At 43.3% G+C, this 24,723-nt stretch overlaps 1 protein-coding gene across 1 annotated transcript in view; it reads right to left on the bottom strand.

Annotated features, from left to right (window-relative positions):
• PRICKLE1 (prickle planar cell polarity protein 1) overlaps positions 1-23,262 on the bottom strand; it is a 66,507-nt gene extending 43,245 nt beyond the window's left edge. The window contains exon 1 of the mRNA XM_052790255.1: positions 23,098-23,262. The gene's annotated coding sequence lies outside the window, so the exon portion shown is untranslated. The remainder of the gene's footprint in view (positions 1-23,097) is intronic.
• Between the last annotated feature and the right edge of the window lie 1,461 nt (positions 23,263-24,723).

Below are 24,723 nucleotides of genomic sequence, written 5' to 3'. Positions count from 1 at the left end.
AACAGGAGCGGCTTGTGGCCCTGCGCCAGCCTGGGAGCCGTTTCAAAGTGGATCACACATACCAGGATTTGGGGATCTCGGGCTAGAGCAGTGCGTGACCGAGGTCAACAAAGTGAAGTAGAGCACTTTGGTCCTGCACTAAGGCTGCCGTCCCCTCCTACACGGGTGCATGAGCAACAGCTAGATCATTGGAAGCATTTCACATAGGCAGTCTGGCAAGTCACAGATGTCACTTTTAAGCAACACAGACATTATTCATAGCCAGTCACTGCTTGCTATCTACAGATAACTGATTGCATTCAGACCAGATTGGAAACAAGGTTGGCTAAAAAAAAAAAAAAAGAAAAAAGAGCCAGACAATCTGTTCTCTCAGAGCTCCAGTTATTCCTGCACGCAGAAAGTGGGAAAGACTTCAACAGCCGGGACCTACACTTTAGCACAATAGCTGCTCAAAGTCAAGAATACTGCAAGATAATGCATTACTAGCCAAGTGCTGTACAAACCTCAGCAACTAGAGTTTGAGTCTGCTTTTTACGGCAGCCGGAGAATCTGACAACTTGGTTTTCCAGTCCTTACCTGCTCTTTATTTGTGTAATTTTTTTTTTTAAACATTCAGACTTTCTGCACACAGTATAACACTAGAAGAGATCACGAAACAGTTCAACTGGCCATGTGAAGATGCAGGGACTGTTTTGCATTTTTTAATTGCATGAATAAGTCTGGTGCTTTTTTTTTCCTTCTTAAGATTTATATTTACAAGAGTACACAGGAAAATTTAAACACAGTAAGAACAGCACAGAGTATCTACATCAGCTCAACTATAGGTATCACCTGAAATGAACCGATTTCTACACCTATTATATTCTTGGCTTCTTTGCTAAAGCATGGTGTGGTATACTTATTACACAGCTGCAATCAGGATCTCCCTTCCCTAGGAGCAGAATATAATGAAGTTACAATTTTTGGCAAGTACTTCATAGCCACAACTTGCCTAGATCAAGTTTAATCTCTGTTTAGTTCAAAAATTTAGGAAGTTTGTTATCACAAGTTTTTGGGACTCTCAATAACATACTGCAATCAAGAAGTTTGCTCTCTGAAAGAAGACACTAATATTTTTAAAATGTAGTCGTGTTCACAGTATTTAAAAACACATTGAACTTACTCTATGATTTTTTTTTTTGGTAACTTAACCATTAGATCACAAAGCTGAACTACTAACAAAATGTTTTATGCAGGTATCTATAAAAACAGAAATTCATGTCAGAGCACCATCCTTTAAATAAGTCAGTTAACTTTAATACTCTGTAACACTTCTCTCTTCATTGAGGAACTCATCTCTGCCAATACCAAACCCCAGTACTTAGTAAAGCTGAATGAGGAAGCAACACAGTTCAGCACTGCACTTCTCTACGAGCCCTCAGATGTGGGACCTCCGAAATCCTCATTAAAAGCATAATAGTGGACACACAGTATGAATGCATTGAACTTTTTTTTTTAAGCCTTCTTGTTTTTCTACTTTTGTACACCCAATGTATACAAGAAGCTGTTTATAAACACCAGACCTGAGTTTGCATTTGTGGGTACAATACAGATCAAGTGATCAAACTATGGATAGAACACACAGGAGATGTTTACGAAAGCATACGGCACAATCACACTGAAGAGAGACTAATTTTAGCATTCAAGATCTAGCAAGTTCCAGCAATTTTTGGAGGTTGATGATTATTGTAAAGCATTCCTAAATCTCTTGCCGCTATCCTTATGCGTATCAAGATCAATATGACACAAATGAGACACAGAAAGCCAAACTCTCTTCCTTTGGAAAACGTAAACTCAAGTGCTGGAGTCTTTTCCCAGCACTTTCAACAAAACAAAACAAAAAAAACCCCAACCAAAACCCCACAAACCAAAGTAAGTTATAGTACCCTAGAAAAAGACTCAGAAGATTGGATGGCAAACTAAGAACCTAACATGCCATTGACTACATACAAAATATTTTGCTGATTTTTTTTTTTTTTAAATTTGAATTAATTCCATCTCACTGCCTAACACACATTAAAGAAAGGCACTAGGGAAAAAAGTTGTCAGATTTTATCTACAGGAAAAACATTAAAAAAAAAGTCTGTCATGTAGGAGACTTCAGCTTTACTAATTACTTCCCTCATCCTAGACCTAGAAGATCTGATGATATGCCTTTTTTTCCCAGGGCATGTACTCTTTACCTATCATTTGGGTTTAGACCCATTTTTATCCACAGTTTAGACTGAAACCCCCCTGAAGTGGCTGAGATCTACCCAACCCACCCTATACTCTACCCCCTCCACTGGGGAGGGGCAGTAAATTTTGGCAAAGAGGCCAGGGGTGACAGCCATGCTGATGCAGACAAGGCAGGCAAAGGGTTCCAATCCCTAATAACCTTTGCACCACCAAGAGCAGTAACCACCCGTAATAGCGTCCCCAACTATTTTAGTACATGCCATCATCTCTGAGGACCATCTGACTATTAGGAAAGTTGTAAAAGTGAGCCAATAAGAAGAGCAGAAAGAGAGAAGTGGTGTACCTGCAGAACAAGACAAAGCAAGACACATGAGAACTGGATAACTGGGGACTTTCAAGCCACAACTTAAACGCATTTATGTTTGGGATGCTGCAGGGACTCTGCCTTCTTCCTCTGTGCTGACCACATGCAGCCTCCTTGTACCAACGCTGGCACTCAGCTGATCACATGGTGGACCTGTGCAGGAATTTAAACAAGCAGAAAGCTAACTCTACCAAAAGAAAAAGAGAAAAAAGTGAAATTTCCTGTTGATTTGATTCTTTAAACCAGTTCACCATGAGGTCAGACAAGCACTTATGCCACTGCAAGGGGAAAGACAGACCACAGCAGCACATTTATCTAAATAGTGCTCTAAGCCAGTGGAACTGTGCGCACTTTTCTGTTCTCAAACTATCATCGTTGCATCTGTATGTGTGAATCCACTTTCACATTCAGAGTGACACCCCAAATCTTTCTCTTCTTTTGCATTTGCACCTTGGGGTAGGGGAGGAGGAAGACAAAGATAAATTTACTGTAGGTAGGAATTAGCTGTTTGTATTAGTTAAGAGTACTGGAGTTTTAAAGCATAATGTATGAACTTCTATAGCCAAAATATCTGAACACTCACACTCTTTACAAACAAAATTAAACAGGGATTAACAATTTACAGAACGAATCAGAAAGTTTTACTTACTTATCTGGAACAATGTAAACTGACTGAACAGTAATGACTCACATGCTAGACAGTAACACACACACAAGAAAAAGTGCGCTCTTCCTTTGGAGCTTGGATTTGAGCATCAGTGCAGAACAGTGGAATTCCTCAAAAGGATGTGTTTTCTCTGCGTGGCCACCTTACCTACCAGTGCTTCCTGGCAATAGGCCTGTTTTGCTCAGATACCTTGAACAGTTCTCTAACCATCCTCAGACACCCAGCAGAGCCATAGGAATCAAAGGACAGCCTCCGTGATAATCCCCACCCAAATCCAATTTCCACTAAATTGCTGTAGATATCTTTGGGCATCTGAAATTTCAGAGTTGTTCTTTAAAGCATAGCTATGACTTATCAAACTTCCCCTTTACTGCCAAAATACCTGGAAGGAATGCGCACACGTAAAAATTTTGTCTGAAAGGGTACGAACATGCAACTTCAGCTGCTTGCAAGTGAGCATGATGCAGATGTGCCAAATATAAAACCAAAACAAACTCAGAGGTTCAAGTTGAGCTGCAAGATTTCTACTCATTCAGAATGAGCAGCTTCTCAACCTTATTTCATACCATGCAGGTTTAGGAGATTACAATCTTTGCCTTTTATTTATATTTTCCTCTGGAAGTACTCTAGACTGGCACTCATAAGCAGTTGCTTCTGAAGACATTCCTGATCTTGTAACATTTTGAGAACAAATCCCTGACCATTCATGGGCCATGAATATGAGTAGTCTGCTGTTCCACATAATCATAGAATGGTTTGGGTTGGAAGGTACCTTGAAGATCATCTAGTTCCGACCCCCCTGCCATGGGCAGTGACACCTTCCACTAGACCAGGTTGCTCAAAGCCCCATCCAACCTGGCCTTGAATACTTCCAGGGATGGGCCAGCCACAACCTCTCTGGGCAACCTCTTCCAGTACCTCACCACCCTCACAGTAAAGAACTTCTTCCTAATATCTAATCTAAATCTACCCTCTTTCCATTTAAAACCATTAGCCCTCATCCTATCACTACACTCCCTGTTCAAGAGTCCCTCCCCATCTTTCCTGTAGGCCCCCTTTAAGTCCTTGAAGGCTGCTAATAAGGTGTCCCTAGAACCTTCTCTTCTCCAGGCTGAACAACCTCAATCCTCTCAACCTATCCTCATAGGAGAGGTGCTCCAGCCCCAGATGATCTTCATGGCCCTCCTCTGGACTCCCTCAAGCAGGTCCATGTCTTTCTTACGTTGGGGACCCCAGAACTGAACACAGTACTCCAGGTGGGACCTCACAAGAGCGGAACAGAGGAGCAGAATCATCTCTCTTGACCTGCTGGCCACACTTCTTTTGATGCAGCCCAGAATGCGATTGGCTTTCTGGGCTGTGAGCACACATTGCTGGCTCATATTCAGTTTTTCATCTGCTATTACTCCCAAGTCCTTCTCCGCACGGGTGCTCTCAATCCACTCATCACCCAGCCTGTATATGTGCTTGGGATTGCCCCAGCCCATACGCAGGACCTTGCACTTGGCCTTGCTGAACTTCATGAGGTTTGCACGGGCCCACCTCTCAAGCCTGTCAAGGTCCCTCTGGATGGCATCCCTTCCCTCCAGCATGTCAACCGCAGCATGACAGAGCTCAGTTGTCCATCACTTATGGCACACCTCTAAACAGCAACATGAAGCCTGTAGTTCATTAATACAGCTTCTAAATTAATATTTTAGGAGGTATTTTCAAAAGAAAGCCAATTTAGAGCCTAGTTGAATCTTAATCACCTTCTAACAACGCTGCAAGATATTGTTACTCAAGTGCCACTTTGACAACCATGCAGCCATCTACTTCAGCAACCTGGCACCCATGAATGAAGCCAGCCATATGAACAGGTCAACATATGCTTTGCAACCGATCATGATGCGGTACAGCACCCTCGATGAATAACTGTAAACAAAAGGGAAGGAAAATTGGGTTTTTCTATTATCCCCATTCTTCTAGTGGGAACACATGATTTACTAAAGACATTCTAATTTATGAAGATACAATTTGTAGAAACACTGCTTTATTTACTAAGAGACCTGCTGCATGCTGCAGATATCCAAATGCTGCACTGACACAGGGTGGTCCAAATTCAGTTGACCCTGCTTTGAGAAGGCTAGATCAAATGACCTCCTGAGGTTGTTTCCAACCAGAACGATTCAACAAAAGCTCCTGTACTTTCTCATGTGGGGAACACAGTGAAAAACTGTGCCAGCTCTCACACAGGATTTGTATGGGGGTTGACCTGACACAAGTAAGCATGAATGATAAAATAAGTCTTAAGGGTCCAAAACTCAGTTTTCCAATGATCCATGGGTGCAAAGACTGATGTTTTACAATTGTGATCAAACTCCCCCATCCAGCATGGTGGCTGCTTCAGTTTGGTGAGAACAGGCTTGAAGTGCTACAGAACTTTCCTCCATTAAAATGAATTTGTAACATTTTGAGCATGATGTCTCCATTGTATTTGCTTTTTTAAGCAAACTATAGGTGGTGCAGATGTACAAGCACTGCTCATACAGTAACTTTGTTTCCTGATGAGTACAACACCCTGGTTAAGTTATCCTTTGAAGCGTACAACTCCCACTCAGGTCAGAGCTATACTGCCATTTCATTACCAGCTGTATTGGGTCACTATAATCTTGTTTCTGTTCAAATGAAAGGAGGAACTGTTTGAAAAGTAGATAAGGTAATTACTTTCTCTTCTCCGTCTCTCCAGATTCTCAGTTAGTTGATCTTTACCTCTTGCATCTTTACTGTGTTCCCATGAGTACCATTCTCTTGTAATCACCACTGTAATCATCAAGGACTCAAGTCCTTCAGTGGGACAAGAGTAGACCCAAGTCTGGACCAAGTTAATCAGTAGCAGGAAAGAACATATGCAATACTTTAGATGGAAATGAGTCTTGTTATTGAATAAGTTTAAAATTAAAGATGTCCTCCTGACAGACCCTACTGATAAGAAAAAAGGACTGGGGAAAAAAGAAAAGCACACTCACACTTGAAATTCTTCAATTCTTGAATGGATGCTTTAAGTACAGATGGAAGAAATGTACTTTTGGTGGAATAAACACAATCTTGTATAAATCTGCCAAAGTAATCAGTACTTGCCAGATGTCACTTTATCCCAATAATTTAAGACATTCCTTAGCAATGGTGCAGTAACATTTTATGGGACAAGCCAAAAGCAAGTCAGATGAACAGATGCAGCTTAAGCATAATCTATAAATTGAGTATGAACAATTCAAGAAAAAAAAATGGATTTTTTTTAAGTGACATTTTTTGCCTTCGTTAGGGTACAGATGTTTGATTAAAGATGTATTTGGTCTTAAGGGAGAAGCTTCCAAAGACATTGCCAGTAGTAGTCCAAAGTTGTTAAGTCTGATTATTTTTACATAAGGTAAATTTGCCCAAGAGTTGCCTTCATGAAATATCAGCTTAGAAGAGTTAAGAACTTCAGAGCTGGAAATGCTACAGAAAATGGCCTTTTTCATTTGTTTAGATCTTCATTTTGTTTTATGAGCTAGGTTTCCCAGCGGTACTACATACTTCTGTGAAGCATTTTGTCCAGATGCTGCCCTGATGCACCATATGGTGGCTTTACAGAAGCAGCTCACAAACTAGGTCCATCAAATGAACTCAGTCCTACTGGGGGGGGAAGACAGCCAGTGGCACCAGAGCTATACATTCTATGGAAAGGGACAGGGAATATCTTAGGTTTTCATTAAAAAATGGCTTTATGAAACAAAGAGGTGCTGTGTGGAGACAGCAGTCTGCAGTAGTCATTCATGTAATGTCAGCCCTCCAGTGAACTAACTTGAGCTTCCAGAAGAAAAAAAAACCACCACAACCCTGTCCTTGCTTTTCAGTGCATTTTGTCTTATTTCAAGAAACGTTTCTGACATTTGGTAGAAGCTTCAGTGAAGGGGATAGAGCTGTCTATCTTTTAAAGAGACTTTTTAAGATTGAAGCAACACTGAGATGAGAATAATTTTATTTACATCACTAGGCTTTCTTAGAGCTAACAATCCTGCCAAATCTTAGCTTGCTTTCATCACAACACAAACATTGAACTTTGGAATATCAACTGCAAACTGTTGCCTGTACTGTCAGTTTTTTGTATTCCTGTACTACTCTTTACATATCGGGGTACAGACAGCACGTTATCTACTTGGAGGTGAAAGAAGTGTTACCCAATCAATATTAGCTTCCAAAATTTACGCTAGGAGACTTAAAAACAAAAATCCCACATGACCACAGCCTGTCATCCCCTGAAGGCATGTGTCATGCTGCCAGACATGATTAGAATGTGATAAGAAAAGAATTTTAAAAACACTAAAGATCATGTACAGGAAGCAGCTTCAGGGTTATGACTTATCAATCCAATCTATTTCTAGCTTTGTAATTAATAAGAAGTGGTCAGTCAGACAAAACATTCCGTTAGTACTTGCAGTAAGACTTATGTATATTCTAAGTTCCAAATAAAAGTATCTGTATTTTTAAACGCAAAGCATATTTGTTAAGAAACCTTAGTCATTATAAGGAATAAACTGTTCAAAAAGTAAGGGCCAGTTCCATTCCTCCCTTGTTCTGAAGGTCTCTCTATTTGTCAATCATACCCATTACTGGGCAAAATTATTTCTAGCTATTTGTTATTCACACTCTTTTGGTGTAAAATATGGGCAACTTTGATGCTTGAAGGCAGTTTCTTGAGCAGGTTGCTTAAGACCAAGAGGATCACAGGCATTACACACTTTATCATTACATACTGAATCCTGAAGTGCTCCAACTGCTGCTGATGTTCAAAGGACTGGCATCTCAGATGCAACTACGTTGTTTTTAAAAGTTCTTTTTTTTAAACTTATCATTCAGGCATATTTGAAGCTGTGCATCATCTGATGAGAACTGAATGCTAATGCAATAATAGTCAAACATTTGGGGCTTGGTTTCCTTTTTAAAAGCAGTACTGCATCACCGAGCACTTCTCTATGGCAATTTTGATGCCTCGTGATCACACAATAAAACTAGCATCAGGGCTGAGCAATGCTTCACTCAAAGCAAGGCGTCACTTAAGAGACATCCCATTTTCTAGAAGCGCATAGGAGTTGACCCTTTTTACTTTTCAGTTGGGGGTGGTGGTGGTTTGTTCTTATTTACTCGCCCTTTGCCACTGGCTAATGAGTACTTCCCAGACTGCGCTTATTTGTACATATTCTGCACCAGTAAGTCCTGCAATTCAGAAATGTATTTTTGAGAGTCTCTCATTACACGTTGAGTTTCAATCCATTTTAACACTTTATAAGATGCTCAGCACCACAGACCTAACTCCCTGTCACCCAATGGCCAAGTTACATACTAGGTAAAGTACACTTCATAGCAGCTCTTGCTTCTACGTCCTTATATTGCGCTTTTGCCCAGTCAAGAGACAATTGGCAATGTTCTCTGTTCAAATGCAGAACAGGATGACAACAGCAATAAAAGAAACCTTACAGAAGGCCCAGGAATTGCTTCATTTTTTCCAATATGAGAGATTGGACAGCGTGTTCCCATCAGCAGCTTACTCCTCTAACAAACCGAAAAGCAGGCGTGAACGACATTAAATAGGGACTGCTAGAGACATACAATTAAAACCTGACATTCTTCTGCAATTATAGCTTCTTAGGACAGAGAAGACAGTAGCATCATATAGAAATAGCTGTATTTAGAGTCCGCGTATAAATTCGTCAGCAACAAACAACTGGGAGGAGAGGATGTGGAAGAGAAAGGCAGAAGGAAGACAGAAGGATTCCTCGAGGAGGTTAAACTGCTGCCACACACAAATACCCCGTTAAACACTGACCAAGGGTTTGTGTGCCATGTGGGAGAATGTTAATTGTTTACAGGTACTCAGGGCTGGACGACTTGGATGAATACCAGGAAGCAGCGTTGAGAAAGTCCATTGTACAATTAAGAAGGGAGAGGAATCGCTGAAGGAGGCACTTTCATTTAAGCCCATCCTGCTAGTTCCTAACCTAATTATTTACCACTGAGGGTTTCCTTTCCCAAGATTGAATTCAAGGAACAAAAAAACACCCCTGAAAGAATGTTTTCTTTCTCTTGCGGGGAGAAAGGTACAACAGGAGACACGTCTTGTTTGGTGTAGCACTAACCAGTATTTGTAGAAGATAAAAAAAAAAAAAGCCCTGGTCCATTTGAGAACGGCTTCAACACCTGTCACTCAGGTGATTCATTATTAGCACCTATGTCTCACAGCCCCATCAGAAGTCCACAAAAGCTAGCAACACTTTTCATGTTAACAGGATAATGCTTACAAGAACTTAGCTAAAAACTCTCAAACCATATGCCTACAATTCTGAGAAATGACCGTTCCCTTTTTAAACAATATTTTGGTCAAGTTGGCCAGATGCTTGAGTTCTGCACTGCCAGCAATTCCTCCCCATTTCTTTTCTACAGAAGATGTTCTGAATGCTTATTTATTTTGCCTGAGTGTAACATCCCACCTGAAGTCTCAGCGGCCTCCTGAGGTGCCCCTTCTCCTTCCAAGGCCTTTAGAGGGAACCTGTGGCAGCCACAGCCCGCATCCCAAGCAGGATTAATCCGCAGGCCTGAATTTAGCACCTGCCCATCCTTCCTTCAAAAGGAGGACCAACAGTTACTGACCCCAAACAGCTTCTTCATGATTATCAACAAAACACATTTCTCCGGCAGTCTGGGGCAGGCCTATCTTGCTCCCATACCTTCAGGACAGGCTCACTTCAGCGCAAAAGCTCCCCAGGAATGAGGGCGATGAGGAAGCACTCCTTCGGCTATTCGGCAGAGCCCATTTTTTCCTCCCTCTGCTGTCTCCAGGCCTGGCTAAACTAGTTTGAGCAGCTTATGGGGGGGGGGGGGGGGCGCCTAGAGAAAAAACATCAAAGTGCTTGCTTTTCTTCTGTCGTCTCCTGTGCTTGTGGAGGGGCTGTTCTTAGGCTCCTGCCTCCGTCTACACACTCCGACCACTGACACCCTCACGGAGCTGCCACCGCAACAACAGGCAACACACATCCTCGTCCTGCCAGAGGGTCTTCTGGGGAGCGAAAGCCTGCTGAGGAAAAGCTCGCTCTCCAGGCACGGAGTGCCACAGCCTGCCGGGCTCCTGCCGTACCCCTCCGGTCAGCTGGGGCAAGCCGAGGCCGAAGGCTTCGTTTCACTTCACATTCTCCAGCTCTACCTGCAAAGTCACATCCACTTTCTCCCGACAGCAAAAAAAAAAAAAAAAAAAAAAAAAAAAAAAGCAGCGAGATGTCACCCCAAAAGATGTGCATCTAAACGTATCTTTGAGTATATGGGCTGGGACCTGCAAGCTTGTTCCCTTTTCCTTTGGGTTTCAGTACAGTTTTGGACAGTGGCAAATTAACACAGAGGCACAGCAAGCAGAGGAACGGGGGAAAAAAAAAATTCCTCCATTTTTTGCAGCGGCAGGTTGCCGTCTGTCCTTCAAATCCATTTATTTCACTCATTTCAAGCAGGATTCTAATAATTTGAGGGAAATGAAAAAGCACGCTCTTTATTTTGCTCCCAGCGTCACAGCGAACAGGTCTTTTAGAGGAATCCGAAACTTCACTCTTGAAATACAGTCAGGCAGAAGCGCTTCGAGTGCCACAAAAGCACACCGAGAAAAAAAAAAAAACCAAACCAAACCAACAACAAAAAAACCCGCGGCGTCGCTTCCAACACCTTCTCCCGTAGGACCGGCTTCCCACAGCGCCCGGCGGCGGGCAGCGGGCTCACCGCCAGCCTACGGGCGCCATCTAGCGCCGCTCCCCCTCTTTTCTGCCCCCGCTGCCCCGAGCCGCCCCTCCCGCCCTCGTTTCCTCTCAGGCTGAGGCGAACGGCGAAACGAGCTCTCGTTATCGTTCTGTCCGGCTAGAAACGAAGCCACCATCACAAGTCACACCAACTCCGTGCGGCTGCAACGGGTGAGGCGGGGAGAGGCCGTGGCCTTTTTCCACCAGGCCCCCACGGGAAATTGAGAGCGGCCAGAGCCCTAACACCACAGGCCCTGAGCTTTCCGTACCCCATCAGTCAACTAGGACACCTGCCACCATCTTGGGTGTCTGGACACGGCATTTGCCTGACCAGACGCGGCTGCTACCCTCCTCATCGCGACGGCCTGCCTCTCAGCCCTTCCCTGGGGTCACCAGCTGCAGGAGAGCCCAGGCAGGCACCATCACGCTAGTCTGGTTTTCTTTGCAAAACCAGAAAGGTAGTTGGAGCTCAAGCCCCATATTTCAGTATTTAAGTGAAAATGTCCAGGACTGTCACTAACTCTACATATTTTTCATCTATGCAGTTTCAAGGTGACTGTCCTCAAGCATCTCTCCTGCAGGCAGCCAGCACAGCACTGACTTGAGATCCACCTGCACCTTCTCAGGCAGGTACACTCTGCCCTCCATGTTGTTAACACGCCTTCCCGTGCCGGCCCAACAGCTACAGAAACGCTTCAGTTTTGGAGATGCGGATCTCAGGCTTTCTTATAGAAGTGTGCTTGGTGCTCATCTATTGCGTTACCGGTGCAGCGTGTGCAGACAGGCTCATGTGTCTTCCAAGATGTTTTTCTTAGGGGCCAAATTCATAGCTGTACCAAGCTGTGTGCATACTTCAGTCAGAAATTTAGAGACAGTTGTTTTGCAGTGTGTCCTGCTGGTACTTATTTTATTCCGCAAAGTATCGCAGAACAAACTAACTTGCAAGTGAGGGCTGGAACTGTTCCACAGGAAAGAAAAAATTGAGGCTACCAGAATGCTGTTAGACATCAATGTTACAAAATTGTCTTTAGCTAGTAATTTTGGAATGCTGTCAAGAAATAATCTTTTCTACGTACCCTTCCACAGTGTACCAATTTTTAATCATTTTTACCTTCCTTAAACAGGACACAGTTGGATAAAAACTAAGAGGCTGCTGGCATTATTTAAAACATTGCTTTACTTCACCCCCCCACCACCACTTTTGTCCTTAACACATGCATATTCTTAAAGAGTTTTAAACACTTTCTTACAGTGTACACTATGACATGCACCTGTAAATAAACAGAAGGATTACTCAAGAGTAATCTATTCACACTCCTGACCCCATACATTTTTGCTTACTGCCACAGAAGACACAGGTGCTAAGCATCTATCAGAGGCCTCTTGTCAGAAAGCATTTGTGTGAGAAAAAGCTAGCTTTTAAAGATGCCTGGAAGAGGTACACAGTGACCTATTCAGTAGTCATAGTTTTTAGGATACCTACATACAAATCAAGACTGCAAGCAAATGGCTCTGGAATGATTTACTAGAAGTACTGCTTCCTAAATTTTACCTTGGGTTTATTGCTACCTCCAAAACAGATTTATGTCTTGCAGAAGTGTTGCACCATCAGGTCTGTATTTTGTGGTGACAACCCCTCAAAACTCTCTCTAAACAAGTTCAAGCTCTGATCTCCAAATACATCTCCATTTCCTGAGGTCAAGTCTTATGCCACCAGTTTCACAACAGGCAAAAAGTTACTTAAGTCTCCTCAGAGACTTTAGTCACCAACCTTATTACATGATACTGTCTTTGACTAGTTGTCAACCACAACTAATAAACAGCCAGAAGCATGCTCTTCTATTCCCTTATCTTTTTCAATGGAAGCTGCTTCATCCATGAAACCGATCAGGTGCTTCATATTGCTTGGCAAAGCTTTCAGTCCTTCATCAAGCTTGCTGTATATACCAATTTGCATTGGAGACTAATTTTTCCAGATATTCTCATACTCCAGCCACAGCACCCTTTTGTTTCTCTTGTACCCGAAGATGACTTCGCACACCAGACCTTATGCTTTGAAAGTACTACCAAAAGTAGTTTCTCTTCCAGACATGCATTGCAGCCTCCACAGTAATAACTCTCAGAAGAGCTTAAAAATGCTCCAGGAATGGTATAGCAGAATGAGTCCCAAAGCTATCAGATTAAAAAAGAGTAAAACCTGCCACCCCCTACACATCTCTGCATTCAGAAGGCTGTCAGTTCCCTAGTCCGCAACAAGGACTGCTCCACCAGAACAAAGCTGAGAAGCTTCCAGCTGAGAAAAGTTTATTTGATCAACAAGCATACATATCCCTATCATACACACTTCTCTGCCCCCCCCCCCCCCCATCAGCTATAGGCAAGCACTACTGCACACAATCACAGCAGTTCACAGCAGCAGTGGTTTAGTCTCCATCATCATGCTACCTCACTGCTGGACAGCTATACTTCAAAAAAGCCACAGTTAAAGCAACAATCAATTCACTATGATAAACGCTCGAGTTTTCCCATGGTAAGTAATGCAAAACCTAGCAAGGACACAGGAGAACTTGCTATTGGAATCAATAGCTGTAGTCAAGAGGTTGGAAGCCCGTTGCGCATCACCTCTGTGACTGGGAAGCCACATTGAAGATGGAGGTCTGCAACACGACAACCTCGTGCAGCACAGCAAGCTTCTGTGGAATCTTCTGTCCCTGGTACTTCCTGATACATAAGGCCACCACATACTAGCTAAGCAACCTTGTGACTTTTTTGGGGGGAGTGGTGGATTAAAGTTGAAGGGAAAAGCTCAAGGACTGAACAGCACAAGAGGCTAAACACCACAGGGTTTTCACTCTCATCATAATCAAGTTAGAGATAAAATTTAAGCGATAGACTAAGCCTACCACATTCTTCAAGTTTAAAGAGACTCCCTTGTGGACACCTGCGATTTGCTACTCAAGCAGGAAACAAAAATTCAAATAAACCAATAGATCTACTCCAAGTTAGAATACATTACAAGAGTCAACTATTTCACATTATTTTTTTAAACTATAAAAAGAGGCAGTCAAAGCAACGTTTCAGTTAGGTAGAGAATGCTGCATTAATTTCAAAAACTAAATAGTGGTAAAGTTGGAGTCTGTTGCAGTGGTTAATGAATGAGGTGACTGTTTTCAAAGATATCCACACATGTACAGATCATAGCTAGCATGAACAGTTTTTACAGCACTGCTGTATAATCTCATTCAGTTATTTGACTACTGATGGTAATTAAGGACCAGAATCCATTGCCAAAAAATAAACAAATGTGAGCAACCACCAAAACTTAGGCAATGGCAGAAATTGTGTGTGGCTATTCCAGGTTTATTGCCAAGTACTTAGCTGTTCAGAGAAAATCTGAAGTTAAAGTAAGTTCTTGCGTAAGTACAAAATCTAAGATTGGAGCCAAACACTTTACAAGCACAGGAAAAACAACAATAACCGAGAAAGCCTGTTTATGTAGAATTAGTATCTTGAACCTGGATAATGAGGAATAAGATTCACAGGTCAGAACTACAACAAGATTCACAGATCGGAACTACTACAGCAATAGAAAACCACAAAGAAAGTTTAAGTTGTATGGATAGAGCCAATCCAGCCTTCTTTCCTTCAGGACTTGCACTAGAATACAGCTACACCCCAGACTTTTTGTAGGATCTGACCCTAGTAAGGTAAGTACTTTACCATGCATATTGCTTGTTAACTACCAAAACTCATGTAGTAGTACTGAGGTATTAAATCAAAGAAATGTGCATCATGATTAGGGGTGCTAGCTGTAATGTATTATATATGAAAATGAAACATTATGTACGAAGAGAAACAAGCATAGCAACTGATATCTACAAACTAAAGTCACAGTGGCACATTGAACAATTTTAGGTTAACCAGACTCACTTAAAAATAGAAACCAGAGGCTGGGCTCTTCTCTCACCCCATTTTACATGTCTTTACTTCCATTGATTTCAAGTGGAGTTCTTCACAATTTATGCCATTGTGAGAGGAGAATCAAGCCTTGTGTGTTTGAAAGGAAACAGCAGACATGTTTCCCACCAGAGTGTAGGGGGAGATTTTTAAAAAAAAACATAAGTATATGAACTGTGAAACCAATAGAGTACACAAGCGAAGGCAGGCAAAGAGGCTCTAGCTGGGGGTGGTGGTGGGGAACTTGCAGCTTATCCAGGGTTTTTTGAAGACTTGGGATTGGTATTAAGAAGTCAGAAGCCCAGTCATGAAACCAGCTTTAAAATAAGATTTTAGAAATAAGTATTTTCTTTCCACAGACACCATTGATTTATATTTTCCTACAGTTATTCCATAAAATGAGGAGTAGGTCATTTTCTTTGCTAAGGACAGAGACTTTCAATTCCCAGAAACTGGGAGGCTGGGGAGAGGCCTGAACTATTTACATCACTAGAAATGGTGCCTAACCATCACTCACACCCAAGCTCAAACTGATGATCTTCCAAAACCCTCCAGGATCATCCGGACAACTAATATTACAGTAGGTAGAAAGAGCACCACTCACGACTGGAACTCAATTCAGACAAAGGACTAGATGATTTACAGGTGACAAAACCACTTCATGGTTTGGACCCATGGCACAACAGAAGCTGCAGCTTTATGGTCTATTTTTTGGGGTAGCAGCACATGGTTAGGAAGCTCCTCTTTCACCACCCTGGTGAGCAACTCTGTGTACTAACACAATCCTTGTACCAGTCTGTGCTGATTTGGGAAGCTCACTTAAAACAAAAAGCAAGAAAACTCCCAAACCCACAAACGTTTGCAAACCACCTCCATGTCCCTGCTCAAGCTGCACCAGCACAACTAAGTGACAGTGCAAGGGAAATAACTTGAGTATTTTACAGACGGAATACAGACTTACTATATTGTTTTATCAGGTTTATATACCACAGAAATGCAAGATTGAAGTAATTCATACTCATTCAGCATCCAACACTGACAGAATATTACTGTAACTGCCTGTTTGGAAATGCTTTTCCCCCCACATGTGCACAACTGGTGCCGCAGCTCACATACTGGTTTGTAAGTCTCCCCCTGCACTCCAGTAGGAAGACGTGCCAGCAATTTCCTTTTAAAAACAAGTCTAGATTCCCTTCTCACAGTTGCATTAAATATTGGCTGATTTAATACATGACAAAGCAGGAAGAAGGTAAGTGCACAGAATTGCATGAAGGAGAATGACTGCTAGCTGCAGAAAAAAATGTTACATAATTCAAGATATACCTGCTGATTTTCATGAGACCTGTTCTTTCAAAGCATTAGTCTCCTTCCAGAGGCCATGGGAAGGCGGAAAGAGACCCAAGAACAAACACATCTGCCCTTGAATATCCAAATTTGAGTGTTTCAGAGTTAGTTTAGATGCTGAACACTGACTTACACATCAAAGTAAGGGAAAAAAAAAAAAAGCCTTACATGAACAGAAGCCTGGTATCACCTCAATTCCTAAAATAAGGCCACCAAGTATACCTTTCTACTATACCACAGTCAAAGCATCCTCATCATAGCAGTACCTCTTTACAGCATCAGCTCCAGGCTAATAAGACATCAACTAATAGGTCAAAAAGGTTCATAAACAGCTACAGTACGAGACAGACAGGGAGACATTAAAAACTAACCTACCAAAATTACAGCCTAAAAGATGGCAGATTCAGAACTAGGCATAGAGCTCTGAGTGTCGGGAGATTTTGCAAAGGAATCTGAAAAGCAATAAATCTGCAGCAATGAAACAGATGCCTGCTTGTCACTGTGGTCACTTCAGTTCAATCAAATACCTGCATTGCTCAAGTTCAATATGTTAACAGCTACCCTGAAACTGTAAGAGCTGTTCTTGCATGAAATCAAGAGTTTTATATAACTGGAAAAACATATATTGAGAAAGAAAAGGCCTATTAGCCTGGACCACTGAACTACAGTTTCACACCACCTGAAATCCCCTGGAAAGATTGTTCAAGCAGATTGTCTGTATAAAAGGTCAGGAGGTAAAGCTTGACGTTTACTAGATTCACAAACAGCTAAATCAACCATTCAGCTCACTAACCTTCTCGGCAGCACCGTGAGCGCTTCCACAGCTTTTTGGCTGCTCGTGCTTGAACGCAACAGTGGTGCATACGGCTCCCTCTTACCATGCGGATGCTCTCTCCAGCCTCACCCTAGTACACGGCTCACTTCCCCAGAGCCTCCCACAAAAGGGGACTCACACTCTCTGGGATCCAGCTGCAGAGAAGAGCTGCCATAACACAACTGCTTGCTTTCTTAGGCAGTTCACATTTCTCCTGACTAGTAGTGGTGCCTCCTAGTAGACACCGTCTGAAATCCAAACCTGCACCGAGCTGCTAAGAGGACAGAACAAAGCTGCATCCTGGGTAACAACATTCTTACCAGGCTGGAAGGTATGTACTTTTCTGGTAGATGAGAGCCTGGTCTGCTTCCTACGTGTTTGGCAGTACTCTAAGACGTTTGTTGGCTATTGGCCTGCCAAGCTGTTTAGGCTTATAAGTTCCTTTGCACTCTCTTTATACTATTAATTTTGTTAAATGTAAACATATCCTCTCTGTATCTTATTCCCATATTCCATATGCACAGGACGAACTCATTTCAGTCCTAGGATGAATGGGAACTCAGTATTTATCACACAGATCCACCATGCTTTGCAAACAAGACTGAAAAAACCCCCTCTCGCAATGAAGTTATCCATATGATCTTTCTGATGAGCAAAGCATGAGGAAACAGTTCAAAGCTCTCAGAAAGCCATATGTATACTTTTACAAAAGACATCTGCAATTCACTAGCGAGATTCTAGACCTAGCATAATTCATTTAGCAGTCTGTATACAGAGATGCAAATACACTAGGTTCAGACATTTCTTCAATAACTTCAGAAAAGTCGTTTTAAAGTATATAAATATTCACACTTTGAATAGTCATCTCAGCATGCGAAGCTTTTATTTTTCCTACAAAAATACCGATTCCTGCAAGGAGGCTGAAATAAAGTAAAAATACATTAGTCCTAAAGTATGTACACAAACACATGCAATTTCTTTACATAAACACTTTTGAACTTCTGGGTGATTAACTGTAACACTTGATTACAAAAAGAGATCTTTAAAAAACATCTTCACTAATCACGCACTAATTTTTAACATACTTGAAAACAAGTCAGCTTTTACTGTGGTTAGACAAGTCGATCCAAACTTCAAAGTGCAAGGCGGCTTTCAATTTGTGCCACGGTTATTGTGCATTCGTGTTGCTACAGAAATGGGCCATGGGTGAGGGCAGTGTCCGACTAGCCCATGCGCTCGACAGGTTGAGCAAGAGTGCCTGGGTGCCTCGGTGGAGCCTCTTGCTGAGTTAGCACCACCTCTGTCACAGGAGTACTTCGTCCATGAAGAGATTAGGGGAGGATAAAATGGGTAAAACTGAACAATTACAGCACTTATGTCAAAGGTGGTTTACATTGCTCCAATGAGGAGCATGGGAATACAGAAGAGATGTGCGCTTTGAGGAGCAGTGCACCAGTATCTGTCTAGATACGTTTAAAGATTCAATTGCACAATTCTTAACAGGCAAGTTTTTAATTTCAGTCTTTTTAAGACTGGTGAGAGAAGATGCAGCTTTCCTACAGAACAAGAGGATGGAAGAGTCCTACCACGCAGCATGATCTGAAGTCTACCTTGCTACATTCATAGCTGCATCTATGTTCTTATTTTCTTTTTAAAACACTCAAACACCTTCAGAAATGAAGACGTTTGGACAATGAAGACTCCCTTTAAGAAAACTTAAGGGACTAACATCACCCTGCTTAAAAAAAAAAAAATCTCTAAGTTTATTATAAGCATCATGATATTGACATGCAGATTTTTAATCATGCTGGTTGCAATTATACAAATCAGTGATCAAATCCACCAAGAAGTCAGTTTTCATATACACCACATTAACACAAACATTAGACATGGATTTGGCATGTTGCCGTCAGAGAAGCCTAGTTCTGGAATCATGTAATGCTAAGATTGGGGCTACTTGATGCAAGATTAGAAGGCAACAAGCTCAAAAAGGTGGTTATAAAAACATCACAGGAAACAAAATTTATTTTAAATAAAAGCAAAGCAATCATATTTCAATATTTGGATGGCAGTTGGAAATGCTTTTTTGGCATGCAGCTACTCCACGAAGCCAATATTGTGTGTAACTGGAAACATTTCAAAAAACCAGAATTGTTACTAAAGTCAAAGACTGTAATTGCAAGCTGTGGGATCTGTGCTTAGATAAAAGAGGGGCAACTGAATAAAACTGTTACACATATAAACCTACAAGCACACTCCATAATACTCTTATCACTTTATTGCCAACTCAGTGGAACTAGAGAGCAAGGCGGGGGGGGGGGGGGGGGGGGGAGAAAAGGAAAATGAAGGAGAGAAGCACACACAGCACAACAGCAAGAGCCATCAGGTGCTATAAATCAATGTTTCAAACACAAACCTTAGACAGGAGTACATGACTTTGGTACAGAACAACTGAAATAACACAGCTCCAGCTTTTGTTGATGTGTAATCCACTGGAAATGAAAGGCCTGCCTGAGAGACTGTCTACCCCAGGTTTACTAGCTAGCAAAACAGTCTGAGCTTGATAGGTTCAACATTATCTTGAAAAGCAACTCACCAATCTTACAGTTATATTTAAGAACTTTTAAGGAGTTAGCTTTCCAGGCAGAGTTCCAAGAAAAGGTAAACTAGCAAAAAGCTGTCATTTACAGATATTTTAAAAATACTAAAAATGTTTGTATTGGCTCATACCCCTTGTATCTGAGCACTTCACTCATTTTGTACATTTAAAAAAGCCTCCTTGCACAAGAACGTGCTTGAAGTACTGTCGGTTTGTGCTGAGAAGTCATTTGCTCATTTAGTTTTGCCAAAAAAATGTATAATGTATTTAGCGCACAATACAAACAAGCAAAATACAAAGAGGAAGAGTTATAGCAGATCACTGGTGAGATTTTCTTCAGTAACCAGAAATATCCTTTGACAACGAACCAGCAGCCAAAGAGCTGTTTCTGTAAAAAACCACGTAATTTTGGCAAATATTGTGATCTGATAGTCCATCTGGGAATTTCTGCCAGAAGTGCCACGACTTCAGTGTGCTATCACTTGCAAAACATGTTTCTTCTCATCATTCTTCAGCCACAAGGTGGGAGGGGGAAAGATGAGCGACAGCTGTGCTGTATTCTTCCAAGCTGGTTCTTCCCACTATACAACTCCTAATCCAAACAATTTAAGCACACAAGTAAAAGCTACTCATTTCTGTAAACATTTCCAGGACCAGGACCTAAGCATGCATGGCTTACACCAAGCATTTACTAATGACTAGAGCTAACCCCAAGTTTACCTCCATTCAAAGAGCATAAGCAGAAAACAGTGCTGGCCAAACTGAAGCTTAAGGCTTAATACAAGGGGGTAAACTGATACCGATATAAGTCACTTGGTCATTATGCACCCATCTCGATCAAGTATTCTTAATGCAATATTGTATTATACAACAATTTTCCCAGAAACACAAATGATGCTTTGTAATTATTAAAAAAAAAAAAAAAGTAATGTTTCAGAGCATGTTTTTATACCCCAGCAGCAGGGATCTCTTTACTTTAGGATAAGGTAGTGGTAGAAAACAGAAACAAAACCCAGCTTGTCTGTTTGTTTTAAATGGACTTCACCACTGCACATACAATTAACTCCAGAATGCACAAGACAGCATCCAAAGCAAAGAGAGGCTTTAAATTTAAGCGCAACTCTCAGCCTGCTCGGTTAGAAGCCACGTATAGCAGCCGTTGACAATATATTACACAAGATCCGTATTACAAAGCAAAGGACTTTCAGGCTAGGATACAAAGGCTGCAGCATTAGAAAGGGTCAAAGCAATCTGCAAAGACATAATATGAACCAAAGCCATTTAAATTACTCTGTAAAATGGAGACGTTCATTAGCATAGAAAAGTTTCACAGGAAAACAATGACAAAGTAAAAGCCATCTGATTTTCATATGCTAATTAATTAAATATGCCAAATGCATTTAATCTCTTATTATAACCATAGGGGGAGACAGACCAAACTCTTGAAGTTCTGAAAAGCCAGGTCATTAGCGTGCCAAGTCGTTCTTCAGATCTCCTCCTTATATACAAATTTACATTCCCAACTTATTATATATGTAAGTAAAACCTGGCTCCCCCCCCTCCCACCCCCTCCATTTCTCCTTCTTTGGAAGACACTTGCTACCTCCTACTCCTACATTCTAAACGGCTTATTAAATGTTAGAAAGAACTCGTCTGCTAGGAAAAAAAACAACAAAAAAGCACAGAAGCCGTTTTGCCAAAAGCCTGAGTTAAATGCCCCAGTCCCCCTAAGATGTAGCACAAGCTAGTTGAAAATGAGATTAATAACATTCTTGCACATATGCATAAAAATCCACACATAGTTTGTCATCTTTCACTTTTAAGTTCAGATGACATTTCTAGCCATTTCTTGCCTTTCCAAACAAGAAAAGGATTCTGATGTTTACGTAAGGTTCTTCTTGCTTAATAAATCTTAAATCGAAACAGATTTTTTTTTTTTTAAACAATTACCTTCTTCAGAGTTATCATACTACAGGATATTAGGAAAAACCAGACTCTCCTGTTGCTTTTACCCACATCTGACTCCAATCTTAATAGTTTAGCTATTAACCCTGTAAGGTCCCCACACACGCACACCTTGCCCAGTTCATGTTAAAATTTTTATGTGACTGATCTGAGCTTACTCATTACAAAACCCTTTTGTTATACAGAAAGAGAGCAGCTCCGTGGACCTTGATTTACAGGACACAATTAACCGTGCTGTTGGCAGAACCGCACCAGCCCTGCTCATCCGGGGCTCTGCAGTGAGAAATGAAAGAATCTGTCACTGCAGGCAGACTAAACTGCTCTCCTTCTCTCCTCTCCCCTTCCTTCCCTTTCCAAGCCCACTCTGACCTGCTGACATTTGGCGATGAAAACCCGGCCGCTGTCATACACCCGTGCTGTAGAGCAGCAATACAAGTCACGATAACTCCTCCTCGAAATAATAATAATAATAACTAGAGCTAAAGGGGGAAAAAAAACCCCACATCCTACTAGAAAATCTCAGTAGTCACTCCGAGTTTACCATGCAAAACATGCAGTTTAAAGACCTCGGTTACCAGCTAAAGAGCGAAACCGGGGAACTTTGCCAGCAGCAACGCTAGCCATTTATTTTTGCCACCTTTTACGTTTTAGCACGTAGGGAATATGCATTGTTAACCTCTAAATCCTCTGTACAAACATTTCTCAGAGAGCTTGTAAAATATCCCCCCTCCCCGCTGCGTTTCCTGGCTCTCCGGTTGATGGCATTTAGAAACACTGGTACCGGCGGGGGCTTTATTTTGCTTTCCTCGGCCCCCCCGCCGGGGTCCAATGACAGATTCCTCTCCAAGGCCAGACCCGGTCCCCCCAGAGCTCAGACTCCAAGGAAGGCGACCTGGATCCGGCCCAGCCCGGCCGGATGATAGATAAATGGTGGCTGAATACATATGCCGGGGGAAGGGGGCTCCGGAGTGTCCGCCGCCCCTTCCAGAGCTCTCTTTTCCTTGAGGAAAGCTCCCGCATCCTTCACCCTCCTCTTCGGACCGGCGGCCCCGGTCCGCCGCGCTTCCCGCTGCCCCCCCCCCCCCCCAGCCCCGCTCTCCCCAGGCCCCGTCCAACAACTCCGGGCAGGACGGCGCTGCCGAGTGCCGGCTCCGGGCTCGGGGGGCTCCTCACGGGCACGTCCCGGCGATGTGAAGCCCGGGCGGGGCGCAGGACCCCCGCCGCAGGGCGGGATGCCGCGGGAAGGGGCTCCGCCGCCACCAGCGGTGGCACGGTCCCGGCGGCGGACGGGCGCCCCGCCGAACCCCACCGGGCGTCCCGCCGCAGAGCTGCTCATCCAACCCCTCTCCCTTCCCCGGCGAGCCGCCGGCTTACCGAACCACGGCGACGTATTCCCCGGTCGGCGAGGGGCGGCGGGGTCCCGTCACATCGACAAGCGGGGGAAGGCGGGGAACCCGGCTCTGCCCCGCGGAGTTAGCGCCGGCGGGACACCCGCATCGCCGGGGCAGCGTCGCGGAGGGGACCGACCGACCGACCGCTCGGAACCTCCTCCTCCTCCTCCGCCGCCGGCAGCCGCCGCGAGTGGCCGAGCCCCGCGCCCGCTCCCCGCCCTAATGGGGCTCCACCGCCCCGCGCCCGGGACGGCGACATGCGCGTTCCGCCGCGCCCATTGGCTACCGCCCGCAGCGCCCGCCAATCGCCTTCGGGCCGGGGCGGGCGGGCGGCTCGGGAAACCCGGCGGGGCGGGGCGGGGCGGGGCGTGCTGCTGTTTGAAGCTCCCGGTTTTCACAGGAATTGTGAAAACCCCGTTTGTCCCCCCAATTTGGGAAGGCCGGGGACGGGCGGGCCGCCCCGTCCGTCCGTTTCCCGCGGTCAGACGGAGCTCTGAGGCCGATCGCCGGCTCTCGCCGAGGAAAAGTGAATTAAAAACTTGCCCCGCTGATCCCTGCGGAGGTAGGCATTGGAGCCCGCTCCGGCTGTCTTTGCGGCCCGCGGGATGGTCGGTGGGTTGCGCATCCCCACCGATTGCCCCCGGGGCCCTTGCCATGCCCTCGCCCTCTCCGAGAGATTTGGCACTGCCCAAAGTAAAGCAACCCTGGTGTGAAGGTAAATAAGATGGCAGAACGAACGGGGTAGGCGTTAAAGGGACACGGAAGGAGCCAGGTAGATATTTAAATCCCGTCCCTTCTATTCTTAGGAGCACTTTTGGTATCAGCGTAAGCCATCGGAGTTTGCAGCCCCTGTTTCAGTCACTCGCACCTCACGCCCTTTAGGCAACGTGAATTGCGCTCCTGGTTCTCTAGTGGTCTCGCAGTGTTTAAATCCTTTATGAAAAAAAATCAAGCAGAAAGATGAGTAACAATGAAGACGCTTAACTTCGTGCTCTATTTTTTTCTATAGATGCAAATTGCAAGGTGAGGTAATTTTACCGGAGTGACTTCTAAGCGATCACAAACTCCCCCCACTTGGTGAAACAAATGTGTTTGGAGCCGTGAAAGCTTAATATAAAGCTGAAATTTGGTCTGTTGTCTGGCAGTGTCTCTCTCGATTCCCTGAACAAGGAATTATTTGAGGTTAGGAAATGGCAATTTGCCCTTCGTGTTTTGAAGCACATTGGGTTTTCCTGTGTTAGCAGAGTAAGTTTCTTATCTGGAATCCAATCTGGTCAAAATCATCTTTCTGTATGTGAAAAAATAAAAATGTATCTTACGGGAAACAACTTCAGACTACAATCCTAGGCTACATCTTTATTACCAGCAAGAGTGTTAAACCTACTTATCACCTTAAAAGTTTCAGCTGCAATCCTAACCCTGGGTGCTCTGCTCTGCTCTTTCCTTGCAGCCTGGATGTAGTATTGCCATCGCATTGCTGAACGCTTCCTTTAAAATCTTAACCAAGTCTGAAAATAAACACTTCCAGATTGCATCTGCATGGAATTTTTTGGAGAGAAAGCAAAAAGATGCTGGTACAGGCAGGTGAAACTTCAGAATAGGCAGCCTC

Source organism: Harpia harpyja, chromosome 6 (assembly GCF_026419915.1).
Source record: "Harpia harpyja isolate bHarHar1 chromosome 6, bHarHar1 primary haplotype, whole genome shotgun sequence".
In the NCBI taxonomy this organism is placed as follows: Eukaryota; Metazoa; Chordata; class Aves; order Accipitriformes; family Accipitridae; genus Harpia; species Harpia harpyja.
The sequence above is the reverse complement of the archived record's forward strand: the minus strand, read 5'-3'. Positions and strand labels throughout refer to the sequence as shown.